The sequence below is a fragment of the Macrotis lagotis genome, chromosome X (assembly GCF_037893015.1).
Source record: "Macrotis lagotis isolate mMagLag1 chromosome X, bilby.v1.9.chrom.fasta, whole genome shotgun sequence".
Taxonomy (NCBI): domain Eukaryota; kingdom Metazoa; phylum Chordata; class Mammalia; order Peramelemorphia; family Peramelidae; genus Macrotis; species Macrotis lagotis.
Genome location: NC_133666.1, coordinates 122,101,124 through 122,117,503, shown reverse-complemented (window position 1 = coordinate 122,117,503; position 16,380 = coordinate 122,101,124). Strand labels below are relative to the sequence as shown.

Sequence of the window (16,380 nt, the reverse complement as noted above, 5' to 3'; positions counted from 1 at the left end):
TATAAGCAAACTAGAAGATCAAGGACTAGTTTACCTGTCAGATCTGTGGAAAGAGAAGCAGTTTATGACTAAGGAAGAGATGGAGAATATCACTAAAAACAAACTAGATGATTTTGATTACATTAAATTAAAAACCTTTCGCACAGACAAAACCACTGTAACCAAGATCAAAAGAAATGTAGTAAAGTGGGAAACAATATGTACAACTAATGTTTCTAACAAATGACTCATTTCTAAAATATACAGAGAACTAAGTCAAATTTTTTTTAAAAAGCCATTCCCCAATTGACATATGGTCAAAGGATATGCAAAGGCAATTTACAGATGAGGAGATCAAAGCAATTCAGAGTCATATGAAAAATTGCTCTAAATCATTATTTATTAGAGAAATGCAAATTAAAGCTTCTCTGAAGTACCACCTCTCAGTCTGGCCAATATGACCAGAAAGGATAATAATGGGTGGGGGGGGCGGAGCCAAGATGGCTACATGAAGGGATCAAGTCTTAGGAGCTCTCTGATAAAAACTCATAAACTAAGGACTCTAACTAAACTTTCCAGAGACAGAACCCACAAAGGGACACAGTGAGGCAGTTCTCCTACTCAAGGTAACCTGGAAAAGAGCAGAAAGGCTCTGCTCCCCCAGTTCGGAGGGGTGGCCCTCCAGAGCCAAAGAACTTCAGACTCCTGGAGGCAGCCCCAGGGCGCTGGGAGCCGTGGCTCACAGCTTGTGGGGGAGTCTCTTGAGCTGCACCCCGGGGAGCACCGGCACAAAGCGGGGGAACAGCGGGGGACCTCTGCCAGAGGGAGCACGTGGAGCCCAGCCGTCAGGGCACACAGCAAGCAGCTTGGTCTTTTGGCAGCCTAGACCCAGAAACAGAAGCAGGCGGAGCTGGTAAGCAGGAACCCCCAGGGCATGAGCCCATTGAGCTGAGGGAGGGGAGTGAAGAGAGAGAGAGACTGCTGAGCTCTGTCCTCTGCCCCTGGAACAGGACTCTGGGGCTCTGACCACATTCAGATCCTGATCACAGTCTAGGCCCCCCCCCAATAGAATAACAGGGCCCCCCCACCTCAGCCCGTGGTTCATTCACAGACCAGGAGGGAGGACAGAACCTCACACACACTGAGATCCTTGTAGTAGTGTCCCAAAAGCTCAGGAAGCACCCCAAAAAACAGGCTTAGGCTGGGAAAATAAACAAAGAAACAAGAGGAAGACCATTGAGAAATATTTTTCAAATGAGCCCAAGAAGGATCAAAATACTCAGTCTGAAGATGAGGAAGCACAAGCTCTTGCATCTAAAGACTCCAAGAAAAAAAGAAATTGGGTTCAGGCTACGACAGAGCTCAAAAAAGACTTTGAAAATCAAATGAGGGAGTTGGAAGAAAAACTGGGAAAAGAAATGAGAGAGATGCAGGAAAAACATAAAAATGAAGTCAGCAGCCTAGTCAAGGAAATCCAAAAAAATGCTGAAGAAAATAGCATGCTAAAAACCAGCTTAGGTCAAATGGATAAAACAGTTCAAAAACTTATTGAGGAGAAGAAGCTTTAAAAAGCAAAATTGGCCACATGGAAAAAGAGATAAGAAAACTCTCTGAGGAGAACAAATCCTTCAGACAAAGAATAGAATTCAGGGAGATTGATGAATTTAACAGAAATCAGGAATCAATACTTCAAAACCAAAAAAATGAAAAATTAGAAGAAAATGTGAAATATCTCATTGAAAAAACAACTGATATGGAAAACAGACTTAGGAAAGATAATTTGAAAATTATTGAAATACCTGAAAGTCATGATCAGGAAAAGAGCCTTGACATCATTTTCAAAGAATTACAACAGGAAAATTGCCCTGATATTCTAGAGGCAGAGGGCAAGATAGAAATGGAGAGAATCCACCAATCCCCCCGGAGAAAGAGATCCCAAAAAAACCAACACCTAGGAATGTTATAGCCAAGTTCCAGAACTCCCAAGTCAAAGAGAAAATATTACAAGCAGCCAGAAGGACACAGTTCAAATATCGTGGAGCTGCAGTCAGGATCACACAGGACTTAGCAGCAACTACATTGGAAGCTTGTAGGGCTTGGAATACAATATACCGGAAGGCAAAAGAGCTTAGAATGCAGCCAAGAATGAACTACCCAGCAAAACTGAATGTCCTCTTCCAGGGAAAATGATGGATTTTCAATGAACCAGGGGAATTTCAAAGGTTCCTTTTGGAATGGCCATAGCTGAACAGAAGGTTTGATCTTCAGATACAGGACTCAGGTGAAGCATGGAGATTGGAGGAGAGGGGGGAAATATGAGGGACTTAATGAGGATGAACTGCATGTATAGAAAAATGATACTGATAATATTCATATGAACCTTCTCAGTTAATAGAGCAGGTAGAGGGAGCTTTTATAGTTGAAGCACAGGAGAAAGCTGAATTCGAAGATAAAATATGGTGTAAAAATGGAGTCAATAGGAAAAAAAGGGAAATGGAATGGGAGAAAGAAAAAGGAGAGGGGGAATAGTCCAAGATATTTCACATAATAAGATTTTTTTTTTATTACAATGAGCTATTGCAATGATATGGAAGGGGGGGAGGTAAGGGGGAATGAGGGAACCTTTGCTCTCATCAGAGATGGCTAGGAGAGGAAACAACAAATATACTCAATGGGGTATAGACAACTGGAGTAAGAAGGAGGGGGGAGCAGGGGGAAGGGGTGGGGATGTGAATAAAGGAGGAGAGGATGGACCGTGGGGGGACAGTGGTCAGATATAACACATTTTCTTTTTTACTTCTTGCAAGTGGCTGGGATTGGATGGCCTGCCCAGAACCATAGTGCCAGGTGGATTCTGGGGCCCAGGGCTTCTTGGCCCCAGGACCAGGGATCTGTCTGCTGCGCCACTCAGCAACCCTACAGAAGAGTCAGAGTGAAAGGAGAGAGAAAATATAATACATGGTAGTGGAGAAATAAGAAAGGAGGGAGTTGCGATCAGCAATGGCAACGTTGGAAAAATATGGAAGTAAGTTTTGTGATGGACTTATCATAAAGAATGTGATCCACTCACGACAGAGTTGGTGGTGTTAGAACAAAGACTGAAGCACATTTTTTGTTATTATTATTTGGGGGAGGGTGCAGGGCAAGTGGGGCTGGGTGGACTGCCTGGGGCCACATAGCAGGATGATCCTTGGGTGTCTGGGGCCGGATTCAGACCCAGGTGCTCCTGGCTCAAGGGCCAGTGCTCTGTCTGCCACCCAGCCACCCCTATTATTATTACTATTTTATTTTATTTGCGGTCTTTTTTTTTCTTCTTTTTGGTTTTTTGCAGGGCAGTGGAGATCGGTTGGCTTGCATGTCACATGGCTGGGTGATTACTGGGTTTAAGAAGCTGGATATGGACTCAGGTGCTCGTGGCTCCAGGGCTGGTGCTTCATCCATTGCGCCACCTGGCCATACCTATAATTATTACTAGTATTTTTTTAATTTTAATTTTTTTCTCTCCCCTTTACTTTTTCGCCCAAGCAAGTCTATCTATATTCATGGGGAGAGGGGTATTTTGTTTACTTGTAAACAAGTATATTTTATTAATGTAAAAAAAACATTTGTACAAAATGAGAATAAAAAATAAAGAAAAAAAAGAAAGGATAATAATCATCATTGTTGGAAGGGTTGTGGGAAATCTGGGACACTATTACATTGTTGGTGGAGCTGTGAACACATCCAACCTTTCTGGAGAGAAATTTGGAACTATGCCCAAAGGGCAACAGAAATGTGCATACCCTTTGATCCAGCAATACCACTACTGGGTCTATACTCTGAAGAGATGATTTAAAAAAAGGGTAAAAACATCACTTGTACAAAAATATTCATAACAGCCTTGCTTGTAGTGGCAAAGAATTGGAAATCAAGTAAATGTCCTTCATTTGGGGAATGACTTAGCAAACTGTGGTATATGTACATTATAGAACACTATTGTTCTATTAGAAACTAGGAGGGATGGGAATTCAAGGAAGTCTGGAGGGATTTGCATGAACTGATGCTGAGTGAGATGACCAGAACCAGAAAAACACTGTATACCCTAACAGCAACATGGAGGCGATGATCAATTTTGATGGACTCGGTCATTCCATCAGTGCAACAATCAGGCACAATTTGGGGCTCTCTGAAATGGAGAATACCATCTGTATCCAGAAAAAGAACTGTGGAGTTTGAACAAAGACTATTAACTTTAATTTAGAAAAAAAACTGATATCTTATTGTCTGATCTTGCTATCTATTATACTTTATGTTTCTTCCTTAAGGATATGATTTATCTCTCAATACATTCAATTTGGATTAATGTATGCCATGGAAACAATGTAAAGACTGGAAAATTGCCTTCTTTTGGGGGTGGGGGAGGGAGCCAGATGGGGGGAAAAATTGTAAAACTCAAAATAAATAAAATCTTTAAAAAAGAAATGGGATGTTAGTATATTTGAGGAGACATTAACCTATATTTTGAAGTGCCCCCACTATAAGGACAGGAAAGATTATGAATAGGCACTGGTTTCCTTAAGATAGGGAGACCAGGGGTGGCTAGGTGGTGCAGTGGATAGAGCACTGGCCCTGGAGTCCAGCGTACCTGAGTTCAAATCTGACCTCAGACATTTAATAATTACCTAGCTGTGTGGCCTTGGGCAAGCCACTTAACCCCAGTGCCTTACAAAAAAAAAAAAGATCTAGATTGGATGACAAATCTGAATATCTTTAATCTCAACAGAGGAGAGGTTGCCAAATTATGTCAGGAGAAGTAGAGTCTAGAAGTGATAAAGGGGAGCAAGGAGTATGTCATGCCACTTCTGGGACCAGTGAGATATAGGATAAAGTGGGGAGGAATAACACAAAGGGTTGATACTAAGGAGATTCAGTGACTCATGGAGAAGCCGCCAATTTTGTCTTGGGAAAGTCAGGAAGAGGGGGCCTTCCTTGGGTCCCTTAAATCTTATCATTTCGATCAGCTACCTGCTCTACCAAGATCAACTTTGTTGACCATTATTATAGAATATGAAAATAAGAAAGTTATTTAGAGGTCATCCAGTTCATCTCTCATTTTACATATTGCCAAACTGGGGCCTGGTTAAAAGTAATAATTTTTCCCTAGTCACACATTTATTTATTTGAGAATAAGGACTAGGTTAGGACTCCTTGACTATTGCTCTTTCCACTGATTCAGGAAAATTTTCTCCATACTTCTTTCAAAAATGATGGGAGAATTGTACTTATAAAATTTTATAGCTCTATCTGAAGGAACCCTTCCTTGGCTTCACCCAAACCATCTTTTTTAAATAAGTGAATAATCCCAAAATACAGAAAGCCACACTTGGCCTTAGTGTTAGATTAGGTGGCCATCCAGAAGTCATAGAATACTATTTTTGTAGACATAGAACTTAACCTCAAAGTCTATCTCTCTCCTAAGATTTGCTACTGCTGAACCTGATGACCTGAATTTTTCTTTGGGTTTTCATGATGTTGCTCATTCCTGGGTTTCCTACTTGTTTGATCACTCAGTTTTCTTTGCTGTATCATGATTCATATTATAACCATTAACTGCCCCAAACATCATCAACTCCTATGGGTTCAATTACTGACTTTATACAATTGCCACACCTGAATCAATGACCCCGGGGGGGGGGGGGGGGGGGGGGGAGAACATTCCAGGTGGTCTCCAGAAAGAGGAGTTTAAATCATTCGTTCCTTTCCAGCTAGAGCAAGGAAGGAGACCTGTTGTTCTAGTCATCTGTGGGTAAGTGCTGCCATCTCTTGGTTATGCAAATAGGTCATTTGGGAATGTAGGACATTGCTTTCATTCAACATTGATAGCCTAACCAGGGATAGTCTAGAAGATAATTGTAGGAACAATCACAAGGACAAAAGATCCTGGGAAAAGCACACTGTACATTTCCTCCAGGATTACTTTAAGGGGGAAAAGAAGTTCCAGAAAGATAGAATGAGAAGAGTAGTGTGCATGTAACTGAGGCAAAAGGCTAATTTAGGATGATAGACTTAGAGATTGGAAGGGGCCTTAAATGTCATCTATGGTGTTTATTTTATGTATGAGGAAATTGAAAAGTAAAATGACATGTCCCAGGGTCACACAATATCTATCAGGAGTAGGATTTGCACACCAATCCTTCTGCCCCATCCCTCCCTCTCTCTCATTCCTGTTTGTATTATGTATGCAAAACTCATCTTTTTTTAGTCATTTTAATGTCTTTTGTCCTTAGATCACAATCGTTTCCCCTCCAACTTCCTGCTCTAACCCTCCAATCTAACCAAGAAAAACAGTTAAATAAAACTAATCAATAGATTGTCTAACAGAAATTTTAAAATTAAGCACTCATAATCCTCTACTTTTCTACAAAGAAAAGATAAATGTGTTTCTCCATCTATTCTCTGGAGTTAGATTAGTCAGTGCAATTAATCTGAATTCAATTGCCTTTTATTATTTTTAAAATTTACACCTTTGTGGTCTCTCTCTTTCTCATTTTATATATAATATGTATACCCACACATACATATATGTATACTCTTCTGATTCTGATTCTACTTACAACCTTTTGCACTGTTTCAGGTGAATCTCCCCATGTTTCTCTGAATTCCTAATATTTATCATTTCTTTTGGCTCATCAAAATTTAATTACATTCATATATTATAACTTGTTTAATCATTTCTCTCAATATTGAGCAGGGACTTTGACTCTAGAGGCTATGGGAAGTCAAGGATAAAGACCCAGCTTTGAAACCCAGAAAACTTTGAAGCCAGGTTCAAGCCCCACCTCTTATAGATACTGGTTATGTTATCCTAGAAAAGCCATTCTCAGTATTTCTAAGGATCATTGTAAATCTATAAACTGCAAAGACTGCTAAGAGTTTCCTCTTGCAGGACTTATCATTTCTGTCAGTGAATTCACAGATTTGATCCAGACCCAGTCAAGTATCTTTTTGCTACTACAAAAGGTGCTGGTATAACATTTGGTGGGGGCTTTCTATAATCGATCTCCATGGGGTTATATACCTAGTAATGGAAGCTCTTCAAAGAACAGAGATAGAATTTTTTTATCATTCTTTTGACATAATTCCAAATTTTCCAGAACAGTTGGTCAAAAGGTGGTGAAGTGGATAGAGCACTGGCCCTGGAGTTAGGAGGACCTGAGTTCAAATCCAACCTCAGACACTTAGTAATTACCTAGCTATGTGACCTTGGGCTTAACTCCACTGCCTTGCAGAACAAAAACAAAAAACAAAAAGAAGTAAAGGCTTTACTAAGAGTATACTTAAGTTTATTCAGGAGTTTGTTGGCAAATATTTAACAATAAGTTCTCCAGAGGGAAGAAAAGTACACAGGACACATTTGAAGTTAATCTAAATTATCAACATTTTTCTTCATCATTCTCTTAAGTCAGCAAAACAACAAATCAAGTTCTGTTTTGTAGTGTTTGCAGATTTCCAATGTATAAATGCTCAAACTAAAAATATAACAATTGCTTTTCTTGAGTCAGTTCAATCTCTGGCTCCAGTATACCCCTGAGTACCATATTTCTCATGTATAAGGCATACCCTTTTTTGAAAAATTTGGGGTTTAAAAACTTGGAACACTTATACAGTTGTAGATTTTTTTTACTTGCATTTCCCACTTTTTGACACTTGTTTTTGCACTCATTGTTTCAAATTTGTTACCAGTATATTAAGTTACATTTTGCCACATTTTACCCAGAAATGACTCAGAAAAGATTTTTGTACAGTGCTGAATTCAAGTTCAAAGTGATCCAGTTTACAAAAGTGAATGGAAATCATGCTGCTGCTGCATGTCAGTTTGATCCTCCTCCAACTGAGAAAACAATCTGAGACTGGCTAGGGGAAGAAGAAACCCGACTGACAAAGCTCCAGCAAAAGAAGGCCATGAGGGCGGCTAGGTGGCGCAGTGAATAGAGCACCAGCCTTGGAGTCAGGGGTATCTGGGTTCAAATCCGACCTCAGACACTTAATAATTACCTAGCCGTGTGGCCTTGGGCAAGCCACTGAACCCCATTGCCTTGAAAAATCTTAAAAAAAAAAAAAAAAAAGAAGGCCATGAGAGGCAAGTCAACAAAATGGTCTGAAATAGAAAGGGAATTGAAGAAACTGGTTGAAGAGCAAAGGGTCATTGGAATTCTTGTGTCCACAAAGATGGTTCAGCAGGAGGCAAGAAGATGCATGATGAAAAAGAAGTGACTGGTTTCAAAGGAGAATACAACTGGTGCTTCAGATTCATGACATTGAATGGACTAAGCATGCACCAGACTTGCCCAGGAAGTGCTTGTGGTCAACCACAGACCAGAGTACAGGTAGGAGAGCAGTCAGAGCATCTCCTAGGACAGTGATTCATCATCAGACACAGAAGAGGATGCACTAATGGATGGGAATTTTGGCAGTGATGAGGAGTTGTATGAATTTCGTGATTAATAAAACAAGTTCAATAACTTTATATAATACAGTTTTCTCAAAATTAAAGTGTGTCTCAAGCATGGGAATGTGGTATATCTATCTTTCTAGAACCCTTTCAACATTGACTACACTCATATTTTGACATCTTTGCCAATTTTTTTGGATGTGAGGAGAAATCTTAGATATGTCATGATTTTTATTTTATTGTGAAACACAATGGTTGCACTGTATAGTGATTTGGAACAGTCTTTCATATGATTGTTAATAATTCATAGTTCTTTTGGAATTATTTATTACTATCCATTGGGGAATAGCTTTTAGTTTTGTATTGAGCATGTGTGTGTGTTTTAATTTCCTAATATATATCATATATATATATTATATTTTATCAGTATATATCAATATCTTATCAATTTTAATATATATCTATATACTTTATCAGGTCCTTATCAGAGTTATTTGATACAAAGATTTCTCCCCAAATATTATACTAATAAGAAGCCATGTTAATGGCTTCTTATTCTAAGAAAGTTGCTCTCTCTAAAGTCTTTTAATGATAAAATTATCTTTTGATTATCAATCCAATGACCTTTTCCTAATCTCCATTTTCCTTGACCTCTCTGTTCCTTTAAGACTGTTGATCATCTCTTCTCCTTAAAACTCTTTTCTCTCTAGGTTTTCAGGGTACCATTTTTTCCTGGTTCTTCTCCTTATCAGATCGCTTCTCATTCTCTTTTGTTGAATCCTCATCCAGGTTACATTCTGTAATCAAAGATGTGCCATGGCATTCTATCCTGGGTCCTCTTCTCCCTCTATCCTATTTTGTTTGATGACCTTATCAGCTCGCATGAGTTTAATTACCATCTTTAGCTGATGGTTCTCAAATCCATCTCTCTGTTGACCCTTTACTCTTGCATCTCCAACTGTCATTCAAACATCTCAAATCAGATGTCTAGAGAGTATCTTAAGCTTAATATGTCCAAAATAAAACTTATTATCTTTCCTTCTGAACTCTCTCTTCACCTTCTATCTTGCCTATTACTGTTTTACATCACCTATTTCCTATTACATCACTCTCCTAATGTCACTGATCCTCTTTGAGAAAAGACCACCAACAAACAATAACAATTGCAACAAGAGGACAACACCAGTCCGTCAGACTCACAACCAAGGAATCATTCTGGATCCCTTATTATCTCTCAAACCCCAACCCCACCCATATCCAGTGCCAAGGAGTGCAATTTCACCTTTCCAACATTTCCCAAATATGCCCCCTTCTCTCCTCTAACACTGGTGCCACTTTGGTATAGCTCTTATGACCTCATGTTTGGATTAGAAATAGACAATTAGTGGATCTGTCTACCTCAAGTCTCTAACCACATGAATTCATCCTCCATCCAGCCACTAAAGTGATTTTCTTAAATATAGGTATGACCATGTCAATCCCCCCTCCAAACTCAAGAAGTTCCAGTATTTTCCTATCATATCCAGGATCAAGTACAAAATTCTTTTTAAAAGGCATTCAAAGTCCTTCATAATCTAACTCCCTAACTTCGTGATCTAATTTTCCAATCAGTCATCTTAACACTCTCCAAAATGTACTCTTCAATCCAGTGACACTGGTTTCCTGGCTGTTCCATGAACAAGACACTCCATCTCTTAACTTCAGACATCTTCTCTAATTAATCTTCTTGTCTAGAATGTTCTCTCTCATCACTTCTGCTTAATGGTTTCCTTTAAATCCTGACAAATTCCATCTTCTATATTAAACTTCCTCAACCTCTTTTATTTCTAATGTCATCTTTCTTTTAATTATTTACTATTTATCCTGTACATAGCTTGTTTATATATTTGTTGTTTCCTCCATAATATTGTGGGCTCTTGAGGGTAGGGACTTTTTATGCCTCTTTTTATATCCCTAGTGCTAAGAAAAATGCCCAGAATATGATAGACACCTGATAAATGTTTACTGATTGATTAACAGAAATACTAATAATGGCTAACATTATTTCATTTTATTTTCAGTCATTTCAGTCATATTTTATTCTTCATGATCCCATTTGGGGTTTTCTTGGCAAAGATACTGGAGTGATTGGCCATTTCCTTCTGCAGATGAGGAAACTGAGACCTGCCCAGAGTCACACAGCTAGTAAGTGTCTAAGATTAGATTTGAACCCAGATCCTGAGTTCCTGATTCCATGATACTCTATCTATTCTATCCAGCAACCTGTCCCTTATCTTCATAATAGAGAAATAGATGTAATTTTATACCATTTGACAGATGAGGAAACTGAAACAGGAAGAGTGACTTGCCCAGGGTAACACAATTAGTAAGTGTCTGAGAATGGGTTTGAATCAGGTCCTGTTCTCCATCCCCTGTGCCACTCAGCTGCCTATAACAAAAATTATATTCCAACCTTCATGGCAGGGCCAGTGATGAGAGAGAGGTTCTGTCTTAAAGAATAGCTGTGCTCTACTCACAACAGATCATTCTATCTCTAGCTTTCTCATATTGTTGTGTTGTGAAGATCAACTAAGAACCAATCAATCAATTAGTATTTATTATATGACTTCTATCTTTGGGGGGAAAAGACAAAAAACAAAAAAACTTCTTGCCCTCAGAACACTTCAACTCTATCTTAGGAAACAATATTTACTCATATAAGTAGATGCAAAGTAAGCACAAAGTTATTTCCAAGGTATGAGAAACCTTAGCAGCTGGTTGGTTCTTGTCCTTCGTTATCAAAGAAGATCAAAATGAAATCACCATGTTTTAGACAAATTACAGTGTATTCAACCATGGCTGATAGACCAATATGAATTCAGGATTCTTTACCACAGGTTGGGCACAAATAGTCCATGTGAACACCTGGGGTAGATTCTCTAAACTTATGTATTTCATGTTTTCTTTGAACTGCTTCAATTCTCCCTTCCTCATAGAGCACAGCACCCTCACTGATGAAGGCATGCCATACTGGGCTGTCCTGTGTCAGTGTCTCCCATGCTATACGATCAATTCTAAGGTTCTTCAATGACACCTTCGGGGTGTCTTGGTATCATTTCTTTGGACCCCCTTGTGAGTGCTTGCCCCGTGTGAGTTCTCCATAAAATAGTATTTTCCACAAGAGTACATCTGGCATTTTAACAACATATCCAATCCATTGTAGTTGCACTCTCTGTAATAATGTTGGAATGCTAGGTAGCTTAGCTCAAGTGTCTGGTATCTTCTCCTGCCAGGTGATCTTCAGAATCTTCCTAAGACAATTTATTTTTTTTTAGGTTTTTGGAAGGCAAATGGGGTTTAAGTGGCTTGTCCAAGGCCACACAGCTAGGTAATTAATTATTAAGTGTCTGAGGCCAGATTGGAACTTGGGTACGGTACTCCTGGACTGGTGCTCTATCCACTGAGTCACCTAGCAACCCCTGAAGTTTGATTTTTTTTTTTTTAGATTTTTGTAAGGCAGATGGGGTTAAGTGGCTTGCCCAAGGCCACGCAGCTAGGTAATTATTAAGTGTCTGAGGACAGATTTGAACTAAGGTACTCCTGACTCCAGGGCCAGTGCTCTATTCATTGTGCCACCTAGCCACCCCTAAGACAATTTAGATGGAAGCGATTCAGTTTCCTGACAATGGCACTTGTAGATCATTCAGGTTTTACAGGCATATAGCAATGAAGTCAGCACAACAGCTCTGTAGACCTTCAGTTTGGTAGACAGCCTAATACCTCTTCTCTCCCACACTTTCTTTTGGAGCCTCCCAAATACTGAGCTAACTTTATCTACTTCACTGTCAATGTGTACCTCCTCAGAAAGGACAATATCAAGGTAAGCGAACTTGTCCACAGTACTCAAAACTTCTCCATTTGCTGTAATTGATGGTCCCACATATGGATGGTGTGGTACTGACTGATGGAGCACCTGTATTTTCTTGGTGTTAATTATTAGACCAAAATTAGCACAAGCAACAGAGAATTGATCCATACTTTGTTGTTTCTCAGTTTCAGAGGCTGCATTGAGTGCACAATCATCTGCAAGCAGAAAATCATTCACCAACACTCCCTCCACTTTGGTTTTGGTTTGTAGCCTTTTCAAATTGAAGAATTTGCCTTCAGTTCTGTAGCTGACCTTGAGGCCATGTTCATCCTCATTGAAAGCATTTGATAATATGGCTGAAAATATCATGCTAAAAAGTATGGGAGCAAGGACACATCCTTGTTTCACTCCATTGGTGACTGGGAAATCTCAAGAGCATCTTCAACTATCCAGAACTCAGGCATGAACACCATCATGGAATTGACATACAATACTGATGAACTTCTCCAGGTAACCAAATTTTGACAAAATTTTCCATAAATCCTCATGACTAATGATATCAAAGATTTTGGTCATATCTACAGATATTGTATAAAGACCTCTGTTCTGTTCCTGGCATTTTTCCTGGAGTTGTCAGACAGCAAACACCATATTAACTGTTCCTCGACCATCTTCCAGGTGAAGGACCAGCAATTACTAAAAGAGAAATACCCTGGATTATTACAGGACAATCTATTCCCTTTACCTCATAGAGATGGACAATGGAGGTATCTTGAATTCTTGGGGGATAGACTCTTCATGTCATATAACCAGGAAAATTTCATTCAGTTTTTGGATGAGCAATGGATCCCCCACCTTGTAGATCTGAGCTGGATTAGAATTATTTCCAAGTGCTTTGTCACTTGAAAGGAGTCTGATGACATTCAAAACCTCTTCTTCAGTTGGAACTTCAGCTAGGGACTGATTAACTTCAACTTAAGGTCAATGGCTTCTGCATTGATGGAAGATGGTTTGTTAAGAACACTATGGAAGGATAAACTATTTCTGAGAATCAGTACAGCTGCTTGGTTAAGTGTGAAAGGGTTCATTCCAGGGCAGTCAAGATGGTGGCATGAAGTTAACTTGCTACTAGAGCCTTTCCCTATCGAAGATAAATGAATCCTCTATTCTGACTACAGATCCCACCAAGAAAAAGAGAAGATTCAAAGAATTTTTCAACTATAGACATTGTGGAGGATCTTCTGAAAAGGCTGTCTTTTTGGGAGAAAGGGTTTAGTAAAGTCCAGGAGTCAGGAGATCAGGGAAAGCCAGCAGGAGGAGTGCAATCCTCCCACATTGGGAGGGTTGGGACATTGATGTATTGCTTGTGGAGTTTTGAACAGATCCAACCTTTCTGGAGAGCAATACGGAATTATGCCCAAAGAGCAATAAAATTGTTCATACCCTTTGACCCAGCAATTCCAATTCTAGGACTATATCCAGAAGAAATTATAAAAAATGGGGAAAGTCCTACATGTTCCAAAAATATTCATAGCACCTCTTTTTGGAGTGTTAAAGAATTGGAAATTGAGGGGATAGCTATCAATTGGGGAATGGCTGAACAAGTTAGGGTATATGAAAACTATGGAATATTACTCTTCTATAAGAAACTCAAACTCTAGGGAAGCATGGAATGATTTACGGGATCTGATGCTGAGTGAAGGGAGAAGAGCCAAGAGAACAATATACACATCAACAACATTATGAGATGAACAACTTTGATGGAAGTAACTCCTCTCAACAATCCAGAGAGCTAGGACAACTGTATTAGACTGGTAATGGTTAGACGCAGTCGCCTCGATATTAGGCCTCACGCATTGCCCTCCTCACCTCCTTCAGGGTCCTCGCCAAGGAGCACGCATTGCAGGAGAACTCAAGAGGGTTTACTTGCTTCTGCGGGCGATCGGAAGGTGCCATGGATGATGAAGAGGAGACATATCGACTGTGGAAAATCCACAAAACCATCATGCAGTTGTGTCATGATCGGGGTTATTTGGTGACCCAGGATGAATTAGATCAAACTTTGGAAGAGTTCAAAGCTCAGTTTGGTGATAAGCCCAGTGAAGGATGACCACGACGCACTGATCTTACTGTATTGGTGGCCCACAATGATGACCCCACAGACCAAATGTTTGTCCTCTTCCCAGAGGAACCAAAGGTTGGAATCAAGACCATCAAGATGTACTGCAAGCAGATGCAGGAGGAGAGCATCACCAGGGCTCTGATCGTGGTGCAACAAGGCATGACACCCTCTGCTAAGCAGTCCCTGGTTGACATGGCTCCCAAATATATTCTGGAACAGTTTCTACAGCAGGAACTGCTCATCAGTATCACTGAACATGAGCTGGTTCCAGAGCACGTTGTCATGACAAAAGAAGAAGTCATTGAGCTGCTGGCAAGATAGGAAAACCAACTGCCTAGAATCCAGGCCAGAGACCCAGTAGCACGTTACTTTGGAATAAAGTGAGGGCAGGTAGTGAAGATCATTAGACCCAGTGAGACTGCAGGCAGATATATCACTTACCAGCTAGTGCAATAACTGCTGACTCCCTGAGAACATCCCTGAAGGTCTGTTCACCTGACTCCTGTATCATCCTGCAAGGCAGATTCACCTGAGAGAAGGGCTGACTTCTGTGCCACCTATTTGTATCTACTTGTGGATTGTTGTGTGTGCTGCTTAACCCAAGGAAGAAAGCATGAGTTTTCCCCTCTCATTGGTTCAACAGGAGTGAAATTGAAGACAAAGAATTGGCCTTGGATTTTTTGGCCAGGAATGGTGAGGAGCATAATAGGTCACAAAATACAATATAAATCATGGATCTTGTGTCTTGATCTCTAAGCCACCATTTGCAGAGCTGTCAAATAATCTACTATACAGGTCTGATCATGCTATCTTTGCTGCCTAAAGTCAGTGGCAATTCTTTGGTATCTCTAGGATAAATGGCAATCAACTCATTTTTGACCTTTCATGTCATTTCCTTTTGTGCAATGACTTAAGTAATGTTTATTCTGCACTGAAAGAATGCCTTTTAGAGTTTTTATGTAAGATCTGGAACATCCTTGTCATCCTTTTCTTTGGAGGGGGATGAGAGGGTGCATTTCTTCCATGAAGTTTATCCATGGTAAAAAGAGTAATGTAATATGTGCACCAGCCCTGGCAAAACATGAGTTCAATCCAGCCTCAGTCACTTGATATTTACTAGCTGTATGACCTTGTACAAGTCACTTAACCCCATTTTCCACAAAAACAAAAAAACAGTGTGGTATATGGAAACAGTGCTGGACTTGGAATGAGAAGAGTGAAACCTCACTGAGCCTTTAGTATCATTTCTTTGTTAAATGGCAGTACCTATCATAGGGTTTTTGTGAGAATGAAATGGATATAAAAAGTACTTTGCAAACCTTAAAAGAACTGTGCAAACATTTTTTCCTACCCTCTTTTCCTATTACTTGAGATTAAACTTCATTATACTTTGTATTGTACTTGTTAATGTGCGTCATATCCCCCCACTTTAGACAAAGTTCCTGGAGGGTAGGAAGTCTCATTCATCTTTGTGTCCCCAAGTGCCTAGTACAGTGCTTTGTCTGTGACAGACATTTAATAAACAGTTTAATTGAAAAAAAAATAGACTGGTAATGGTCTATATTATCCCCAACCAGAGGAAGCAAAGCAAAGCAAAACGAAATGCACAGAAATTAAAACACCGCTACTGAATCTGATGAATACTTTATCAAAATTATCTCTTATGGATCTCTTTCCCTTAATCCTAATTCCTCATGCCAAAAAATTACTAATTTGTAAAAATGTTTAGCAAAATATGTATGTGAAATGCTAACCTGGCTGTTCCCTACTGGGGGGGGGGGGTGGAGGGAAATTTAGTAACTTGGAAATATGCATGTACAGATGGATGAAAATTTAAAAAATTTTTAAAAATCAAAAAAACCCAGAATACTATGGAAGTGTTTGGCCCATCTCTCTAGGATCATGTCTCTATCATTAATCAATGTGGATCAATCAGCACTAAGTAGTTGAGATGCACCATAAGTCTTTGACCCATAAATAGCCTTCAGAGCATAATGAAAG

General features: G+C 39.6%; 1 pseudogene; it reads left to right on the top strand.

Moving 5' to 3' along the window:
- Positions 1-14,211: 14,211 nt before the first annotated feature.
- LOC141502022 (DNA-directed RNA polymerases I, II, and III subunit RPABC1 pseudogene) lies at positions 14,212-14,950 on the top strand (annotated as a pseudogene).
- Positions 14,951-16,380: the final 1,430 nt, after the last annotated feature.